Source organism: Zingiber officinale, chromosome 8B, assembly GCF_018446385.1.
Source record: "Zingiber officinale cultivar Zhangliang chromosome 8B, Zo_v1.1, whole genome shotgun sequence".
NCBI lineage: Eukaryota > Viridiplantae > Streptophyta > Magnoliopsida > Zingiberales > Zingiberaceae > Zingiber > Zingiber officinale.
In genome coordinates, this window is record NC_056001.1 from 14,194,204 (window position 1) to 14,204,584 (window position 10,381).

A 10,381-nucleotide genomic window follows, 5' to 3' on the forward strand; every position below is an offset into this window, starting at 1 on the left:
TCTCTTCGCCGACACACCACTTCCTCTCCCGAGCTCTTCGTTTTCCTCCACCCGACGGTGTCGCCCTCCCTCGCGTCGTTCCTCTTCTTCCACGGGTACAAAAGCCCTCGGCCAAGGAAGTTTGCGTCGATTCTCTTTCCTCTTCCCCCCACTCTCCGCCGACTCACCCCTCACGCCTTCTCCACCGCGAGCACCATCTTTTTCCCTGACGCGTCGCCAGCATCGATCGACGGCTGGCCTCGTGCCCTAGCGTCGGCGCAGATCCAACACACTCTTCTTGAGCATGCCCTAGCGTGGATCCACTGCCCCTCTTCCAATCCGGAACCGTGCCCTAATTCCCATCTCTAGCCTTCGCTAGTTTCACACCTCAGCGCCGCTGTCTCTCTGCTCTAGCGTTGATCACTGTCGACCCCTGTTCTTCTCCAGCTCGTCGTCGCCAGTCGAGCCTAAATATGCTGATGCGCGCCACTGCCTCCCCCCTCTTCATTTTTCCGACAGCCGGATTCACTGCCTTGACATCTCTCCTTACTACCTGACGGCTGCCGTCAATCCACTTCGAGCCGGTGAAACCTCAAGTATTAGCAGGGACACGCTGTGGTGCCCTAGGTCTACCACCCACAATTTTCCTTCATCTCCTTCACTGGTGACAACCAGAAATAATTCTCTTCCCTATGCTAGATCTTTACTGTACAGATCTGAGGTGTTTTAGGTCAGAGAAAGCAACACCAGGTTGCTCTAGCCACTATTTTCCGACAGCAAGTACATCCGGCGGTGACTCAACAATCGGGCATTCAGGTTTGGGTGAGTATTTGGATTGAGTCCTTGGGTTGAATGCTTTGATGCGGATGTGATGATTTTTGATTCAGGGCTTTTGGAATTTGCTGTGTCAATCCTGCTTCAGCTGAGGACATCAAGGAAGAGGTTGCTAAGGTGAGTTTTCATGATAAGATTTAATCCGAGCTATGAAGGAAGTGTGGATTAATTAAGGAAATTATAATGCTGGGTTGAACCTAATTCAATCAAGAAATTGATATTAGATGGATATGATAGTTAGGGTTAGGAAAACTAACCCTAATTGAACATGGAGTTGTATTTAATTAGGATTAAAATGTTGGATCTAATCTAAGCTTCGGGTTAGATCCGATTTATTTAATTAACCGAGATCAACGAATAAAATTAGGGTATCCTGGTTAATAGGAATTTTGACTAAGCTATTGGATATCTACAAGCATGGCTTAATTATATGTATGTTGTTACAGGACTTTGATTCGAGACGAGCGTCTCGACGTGGGGTCTATTTCGGAGACGATCTCCACTTTTTGAGGTGGGTACTTTAACTTATCTCTTTTGATATGTCATGTTGTTATGCATAGTAGGTTATAACCTTTAATAATAATTATGTTAATATTTGCTTTGGTATGTCACTACATAATACCTGTTGCATGTTTTTATCGGTTCTGCATTTATGTTTTATACCATCTTGTGTATTGCCATGACTATTTATGCTCATAGAGGTAGTGACATACCATGCCTTACGATGCACCAGACTAGACATTTACCATATCTGACATGCGTACCTACATCTTCGTATTTGATCCATTTATTTTGGTACATGTTTTATGGAGGTAGATATGGTCAGGATTTCATGTTTAGTGTCATGCACCATCTCGCATGATTGCATGCTGAGCGATTGGCAATTCCATTATTGTTGAGCACATCGTCAGTTACATGGATCTACACATACAATAACTCATGGGTTAGTGATTTTTATTCAGACAGGGTGTGTTGCAGCAGGTTGCTCTGTCAGTGCTCCGCTGGTTCGCTCATGGGTAGTGTAACTGCAGCGTGGTAGCAGGACAGAGATCCCTCCTCTGGACTGGCTCAGGGAGATGAGAGCATTGTGCTCCCCCACTTATGATTTGGGGTAGGAGGATAGATGTACTCCGACTGCATCATGTCCACTCGGTCACTCATCAGGAGCAGTGATGGCAGAGTGTACAGTTGTCACAGCACTACCCACTCAGTCTCACCATCGTGTGTAAGATGGCTAACTGGTGTCAAGGGTGACCAGGAGATGTCATTTGCATCATATGCATGATTGCATTTATTGATTGTGTTTGCTGCACTTTGTTTGCTGCATATTTGGATGGATGCATATGATTGACATGCATACAGGGACATGTTAGTTTCGGTCTGACAACCTTGTTGTCCTGATATGAGGTTCTGGTGAGTACAACTTCTCTCTTTTCTTACAGTTTGCATTTTTCATTACTCCAGGAGACTGTACACATATTTATTACTATTAGTTATCATTTTTTATGTATGTCAATTTAGTATCCGCTGAGTGTTGGACTCACCCCGTTGATATTTTCTTATTTCAGGTTGAGGCCGTCAGGAGGTTCCAGTTGCTAGTCCCCTGGTCACGAGAGTTTACGTGTTAGTCTTGTGGTTTTCTATTTGTTTTGATCTTATATATGGTTTTGCACTTTAGATTGTATGGTTTTTCTTAAGACATTGTGATGGTTGGATTTTTGCTGGCTTAGTAGATTTTTATTTAGTGTGTTTTGCTACGCACCTGTCGGTCGGCAGAAGAGGTAAGTTAGATGTTGTTTTGCTTTCTTTTGTATTGTAGTGACAGCCAGAGACTGTTTGGATATAAACTGCGTGGTTTGTTTAGATATTTTTATATTTATTGTTCCGGTCGTGTTGGCCGTGTATGAGATGGTTGTAATAAAGTTTCAAATTGTCACCCGTACAGGGGAGATGTTGCCGAAATTTCTTCTGGCAGAGACTACCTGGGGCGTGACAATATTTTTGGTATCAGAGGCAAGTTTACGATGCCTATCTGATGTGTTTTGCATTTTCAAGATAATCTGATACCAATATTTTTGGTATCAGAGCAGGTTTCCCTAATTTGATACCAAAATTTATTTGGCATCCGAGCCCAGGTTATTCGAGTAAATCTGGGTATTTTTAGATTTATATGGATTTTCGTTATTTTCATATTTCAAAAATTCTGTTTCGAATTTGTACGGATTTTCGTCAATTTTCTCGTTTCGAAATTCTGAGGTATTATCTAACCTCGTTAAGGAAAGGTCAAAATTGGAGACTTCTCGTGCCTTTATGAGGGACATTGGTAAACTACCTACCCATAGACCGCAACGACTGACCGTATCCCTACCGTCCGGTGATACATTGGACGTCACTCAGGAGGTCAGAGGTTGTCCGTTAGACTTTGACAATATGATACTCATAGTATATTTACTAATACTGGATATGGTCGAGTTCGACATTATCCTTGGCATGGATTGGCTGTCTGCATATCATGCCACAGTTGATTGTCAAACGAGGGTGGTCACCTTCTGACCTCCGAACCAACCCTAGTGGGATTTCACTCGCATCAGGGATGATGACATATCGATCATTCTGCGATGCAGGCATAGAAGTTGCTGTCACATAGCTGTCAGGGATTTCTTTTATCTTTGATTAATACTGATGACAGTAGTAGTACGCAGCTCTCAGACGTTCCAGTGGTCCGAGAGTATCCGGATGCATTTCCAGATGAGTTACCAGGCTTGCCCCCCAGAAGGCAAGTGGAGTTTGCTATTGAGCTGATTCCGGGAACCGCGCCGACATTGAAAGCTCCATACCATATAGCACCAAAAAAGTTAGATGAGCTAAAGGTCAAACTCTAAGAGTTATTGGATAGAGGATTTATTCGTCCTAGTGTTTCTCCGTGGCTTTCTCTGGTATTATTTGTCAAGAAAAAAGATCTTACTCTAGGGTTGTGCATTGATACAGACAGTTGAATGCAGTGACCGTCACAAATAAGTACCCCGTACCAAGGATCAAGAATTTATTTGATCAGCTTAGAGGTACATCAGTATATTCTAAGATTGATCTGTGGTCCGGATATCATCATCTTAGAGTTAAAGAATCCAATATACAGAAGACAACATTATATACCAGATAAGGACATTATAAATTTTTGGTAATGTCATTTGGGCTTACAAATGCTCCAGCGGTGTTTATGGATTTGATGAACCACATTTTTCTGGAGTATCTAGATCAGTTCATTGTTGTTTTCATCGACAACATTTTGATCTACTCGTGTTCCGAGGAGGAGCATGCACAGCATCTTCGCATAGTCTTGGAGACTCTTCGACGACATCGTCTATACGCGAAGTTCAGCAAGTGTGCCTTTTGGCTATCTTCAATCAGTTTTTTGGGTCATGTGGTTTCTAGCTGAGGTATTTCAGTAGACCCTCAATAGATTGAGGCTGTCACCGGCTGGGAGCAGCCAAAATCAGTTCAGGAGATCCGTAGTTTTCTGGGACTGGCTGGATATTACAATGGTTCGCCGAGGGTTTCTCGCGTATCGCTATACCGCTGACACGCCTAACCAGGAAAGGTGTGAAGTTCACGTGGTCCGAGGCTTACGAGACTAGTTTCCAAGAGCTGAAGCAGAGACTAGTAACAGCACCAGTTCTGGTTTTACCCTCTGAAGAGGACGGGTTCGTACTTTACACCGACGCTTCTCTACAGGGTTCAGGCACTGTTCTGATGCAGCACGGTAGGGTAGTCTCCTATACTTCCCGGCAGTTGAAGGAGCATGAGAAGAACTACCAAGTTCATGATCTGGAGTTGGCCGCCATTATATTTGCTTTGAAGATTTGGCGACATCACCTTTATGGTATTACATTTGAGATTCTCACTAACCATAAGAGTCTCAAATATCTATTCACTTAGAAGGAACTCAATCTCCGACAGAGGAGATGGATGGAGTTCCTGAAGGATTACGATTGTACCATTAGCTACCACCTGGAAAAAGCTAATGTGGTTGTCGATGCACTCAGCAGGATGTCCAGAAGGACTTTAGTGTGCCACTAAGTTTTGGTCACAGACTTGATCCAGGGTTTCTCCGAGTTGGGCCTTGAGGAGCAGGGACGGACAGAGCAAGGTATTCTAGTTACCATGATTGCTCAGTCGTCGATCAGGACGAGGATCCGAGAGGCTCAGGCCGGTGATTAGCACTTACAGTCCATTGGCAGCCAGATAGCTTCCAGACAACAAACAGAGTTCACCCGAGATGATGCGGGTATTATATATTTCTGAGGTCGATTATGCATACCTCCATCTCACCCGGTTAGGGAGGAGCTACTTTAAGAGGCTCATCACTCTCAATTTGCTATCCACTCAGGTGGGACCTGCATGTATCGAGACTTGAGGCGTTCCTATTGGTGGAACGACATGAAGAAAGATATCATGGAATTTGTGGCTAGATGTCTTGTCTGTCAGCAGGTGAAGGTTGAGCATCAGAGACCTGCCGGATTACTTCAGAGGATTCCGATTCCAAAGTGGAAATGGGAGCATATCACCATGGATTTTGTGGTGGGATTGTCAAGGATACGACGAGGCCATGACGCGATTTGGATGATCGTTGACTGATTAACAAAATCTGCACACTTCTTAGCAATTCAGAAGACTGATTCTCTGGATCGATTGGTAGAGCTGAATTATTGGGAGATCATCAAATTGTATGGTGTTCCATTGAGTATTATATCGGATAGAGACCCATGGTTCACGTCCTGATTCTAGCAGAGTCTGCAGCAGGCCTTGGGCACACAGCTCCAATTCAGCACAGCTTTCCATCCGCAGACAGACGGGCAGTTAGAGCGGACCATTCAGACTCTAGAGAACTTGCTGAGGTCTTGTGTTATGGATTTTGGAGGCAACTGGGAGGACCACTTGCCATTGGTAGAGTTCGCCTACAACAACAGCTATCATTCAGCTATCCAGATGACATCATTTGAAGCGTTGTATGGTAAGTCTTGTCGGACACCCACCCTCTGGGAGGAGGTTGGTGAGGCCCAGCTGTTAAGACCTCATAGGGCTTAGCAGGAGGCAAAGTTGGTCCGTACTATTAGACGGAGGATGTCCGAAGCGTAGGACCGCCAGAAGAGTTATACTGATTGGAGGCGTAGACCCCTGGAGTTCTCTACTTGCCACCATGTATTTCTGAGAGTTTCACCCACAAAAGGGGTGAAGAGATTTGGCCTCCGACGTAAGCTAGCTCCACGATACATTGGACCTTTCCAGATCTTGGAGGGATTGGAGCGGTAGCTTATCGTCTGGTGCTACCATCAGCTCTAGCAGGCATTCACTATGTGTTCCATGTGTCTATGCTGAGGAGATACGTAGCCGACCCAGCACATGTACTGTCAGATATACCAGTTCTTATTTATCCTGATGTTACCTACGAGGAGGTTCCGGTACGGATTCTAGAGCAGAAAGAGCGTCAGCTGCGGAACAAGACTATCCGGCTGGTTAAAGTCGGACGACAGCATCATTCTGATGAGGAGGCTACCTGGGAGCTCCAGGATACAATTCGAACTCAATAACCTCATCTTTTCACTTGAGGTATGTGAATTAATTTTTGTTCAGCATTTATATTGTTTAGCTTTTGCTAGTACTTACTGATGGTAGATAATGAAATTTAGGGACCAAATTTTTATTAGTAGGGGAGAAGGTAAAATATGGCAATAAATATTAATTAAATAATAAGGTTAAATAGAGGAATAACCTTAACATAATTTTTCAAAATTTTTAGAAATTTTCTGAAAATTTTTCGGAGCTCGTATGATGAGTTTAAGGGGACCAATTATCAGGCCACGGGAAAGTCTGTTTAGGCTACCCATTTAAATTCGGAAAAAATTTTAATTTTCCTTTTCTTTTTCCTTTTTCCTTTTTCCTTTTTCCTTATTCCTTTTTCCTTTTCTTTTTCTTTTTTCTTGGCCGACACACCCCTTCCTCTCCCGAGCTCTTCGTTTTCTTCCACCCGACGGTGCCGCCCTCCCTCGCGTCGTTCCTCTTCTTCCACGGGTACAAAAGCCCTTGGCCAAGGAAGTTTGCGTTGATTCTCTTTCCTTTTCCCCCCACTCTCCGCTGACTCACCCCTTGCGCCTTCTCCACCGCGAGCACCATCTTTTTCCCCAATGCATCACCGACGTCGATCAACGGCTAGCCTCGTGCCCTAGCGCCAGCGCAGATCCAGCACGCTCTTCTTAAGCGTGCCCTAGCGTGGATCCACTGCCCCTCTTCCAATCCGGAACTGTGCCCTAATTCCCGACTCCAACCTCCACCGGTTTCATGCCTCAGCGCCGCTGTCTCTCTGTCCTAGCGCTGATCGCCGTCAACCCTTGTTCTTCTCCAGCTTGTCGTCGCTAGCCGAGCCTAAATATGTTGATGCATGCCACTGCCTCCCCCTCTTCATTTTTCCGGCAGCCAGATTCACTACCTAGACATCTCTCCTTACTACCAGACGGTTGTCGTCAGTCCACTTCGAGCCGGTGAAACCTCAAGTATTAGCAGGGACACGCTGTGGTGCCCTAGGTCTATTGCCCACAATTTTCCTTCATCTCCTTCACTGGTGACAACCGAAAATAATTCTCTTCCCTTTGCTAGATCTTTGCTGTACAGATCTGAGGTGTTTTAGGTCAGAGGACAACAACACCAGGTTGCTCCGGCCACTGTTTTCCGACAGCAAGTACATCCGGTAGTGACTCAACAATCGAGCATTCAGGTTTGGGTGAGTATTTGGATTGAGGCCTTGGGTTGAATGCTTTGATGCGGATGTGATGATTTTTGATTCAGGGCTTTTGGAATTTGCTGTGTCAATCCTGCTTCGGCTGAGGACATCAAGGAAGAGGTTGCTAAGGTGAGCTTTCATGATAAGCTTTAATCTGAACTATGAAGGAAGTGTGGATTAATTAAGAAAATTATAATGCTGGGTTGAACCTAATCCAAACAAAAAATTGATATTAGATGGATATGATAGTTAGGGTTAGGGAAACTAACCCTAATTGAACGTGGAGTTATATTTAATTAGGATTAAAATGTTGGATCTAATCTAAGCTTCAGGTTAGATCCGATTTATTTAATTAACGAGATAAACAAATAAAATTAGGGTATCCTAGTTAATAGGAATTTTGACTAAGCTATTGGATATCTACGAGCATGGCTTAATTATATGTATGTTGTTACAGGGCTTTGATTCGAGACAAGCGTCTCGACGTGGGGTTTATTTAGGAGCGATTTCCACTTTTTGAGGCGAGTACCTTGACTTATCTCTTTTGATATATCATGTTGATATGCGTAGTAGGTTATAGCCTTTAATAATAATTATGTTTATATTTGGTTTGGTATGTCACTACATGATACCTGTAGCATGTTTTTATCGGTTCTACATTTATGTTTTATACCATCTTGTGTATTGCCATGACTATTTATGTTCATAGAGGTAGTGACATACCATGCCTTACGATACACCGAACTAGACATTTACCATATCTGACATGTGTACCTAGATCTTCGTATTTGATCCATTTATTTTGGTACATGTTTTATGGAGGTAGATATGGTCAGGATTTCATGCTTAGTGTCATGCACCATCTCGCATGATTGCATGCTGAGTGATTGACAGCTCCATTATTGTTGAGCACATCGCCAGTTTTATGGATCTGCACACACAACCACTCATGAGTTAGTGATTTTTATTCAGGCAGGGTGTGTTGCAGCAGGTTGCTCTGTCAGTGCTCCGCTGGTTCGCTCATGGGTAGTGTGACTGTAGCGTGGTAGCAGAACAAGGATCCCTCCTCTAAACTGGCTCAGGGAGATGAGAGCATTGAGCTCCCCCACTTATGATTTGGGGTAGGAGGATAGGTTTACTCTGACTGCATCCTGTCCACTCGGTCACTTATCAGGAGCAGTGATGGCAGAGTGTACAGTTGTCATAGCCCTACCCACTCAGTCTCACCATCGTGTGTGAGATGGTTGACTGGCGTCAAGGGTGATCAGGACATGTCATTTGCATCATATGCATGATTATATTTATTGATTGTGTTTGCTGCACTTTGTTTGTTGCATATTTGGATGGATGCCTATGATTGACATGCATACAGGGAAATGTTATTTTCGGTCTGACGACCTTGTTTTCCTGATAGGAGGTCCTGGTGAGTACTACTTCTCCATTTTCTTACAGTTTGCATTTTCCATTACTCCAGGAGACTGTACACATATTTATTACTATTAGTTATTATTTATTATGCATATCAACTTGATATCCACTGAGTGTTGGGCTCACCCCATTGATATTTTCTTATTTCAAGTTGAGGCCGTCAGGAGATTCCAGTTGCTAGTCCCCTGGTCACGACAGTTTACGTATTAGTCTTGTGGTTTTCTGTTTGTTTCGAACTTATATTGGTTTTGCACTTTGGATTGTATGGTTTTTCTTAAGACATTGTGATGGTTGGATTTTTGCTGGCTTAGTAGATTTTTATTTGGTGTGTTTTGCTACGCACCTGGCGGTTAGCAAAAGAGGTAAGTTAGATGTTGTTTTTGTTTTCTTTTGTATTGTGGTGACAGCCAGATGATGTTTGGATATAAACTACATGGTTTGTTTAGATATTTTTATATTTAATTTTCCGGTCGTGTTGGCTGTGTATGAGATGGTTGTAGTAAAGTTTCAAATTATCACCCATACAGGGGAGATGTTGCCGAAATTTCTTCTAGCAGGGATTACCTAGGGCGTGACAAAATTAGATAATGATCTTAAAGGCAAAAAAGTTAATCCAAAATTGTATCGTAGTATCATAGGTAATCTTCTCTATCTCACTATTAGTAGATCTGATATCTTATTCATCATGGATATGTGTGCAAGATATCAATCTTATGTTAAGGAGTCACACTTATATGTCGTCAAATGAATTCTTGATATTTAAAGGGTACTCAAAATGTAGGACTATGATATTCTAGAACCAAAACTTTTGATCTTGTGAGATACTCTGATTCTGATTATGCTAGATACAAATTGGATCGAAAGAGCACTAGTAGAGGATGTCAATTTCATGAATCTTCTTTAGTTAGTTGGTCAAATCAAAAATAATATTGCATAGCACACTTGTGAAATATATCGCTATGAGAGAGTGTATATCACAATTGTTATGGATGATTCATACTTGAAAGACTATGGACTCATCTACAAAATATACAAGTCCTTTATAATAATGTGAGTACTAAATTTAACCAAAAATCTATTCCAACATTCAAGAATAAAACACATTGAAGTAAAATATCATTTCATACAAGGTCATATGGCTAGAAGTGATATTATACTTAAATATGTCGAGTCAAAATCAAGCCTAGCCAATGTTTTAATTAAACCACTTCCCAAAGCTAAATTAAGTTATTACGACAGAAATTAGAAATGTGCTTAGTAGAATAAAACTAACTATCCTCCATGATTACTCAAAGCAAAATGAAAATAATAAAAATAAAAGAAAATATGATAAGAAGATTTAAGGAATACCTTGCTTATGTGTTG

At 42.6% G+C, this 10,381-nt stretch overlaps 2 long non-coding RNA genes across 3 annotated transcripts; both read left to right on the plus strand.

Annotated features, from left to right (window-relative positions):
* On the plus strand, nt 1-2,557 carry LOC122017930. The gene is made up of 4 exons (XR_006121492.1): nt 1-801; nt 867-930; nt 1,260-1,324; nt 2,382-2,557. It is a non-coding gene; the product is annotated as an uncharacterized LOC122017930 (long non-coding RNA).
* A 4,248-nt stretch (nt 2,558-6,805) lies between these two features.
* LOC122017246 lies at nt 6,806-8,112 on the plus strand. Of its 2 annotated transcripts, XR_006121297.1 has the most exons (4): nt 6,806-7,392; nt 7,465-7,588; nt 7,654-7,717; nt 8,046-8,112. It is a non-coding gene; the product is annotated as an uncharacterized LOC122017246 (long non-coding RNA). The 2 variants fall into 2 exon arrangements; XR_006121296.1 differs by having other exon boundaries at nt 6,806-7,588.
* The last annotated feature ends 2,269 nt before the right edge of the window (nt 8,113-10,381 follow it).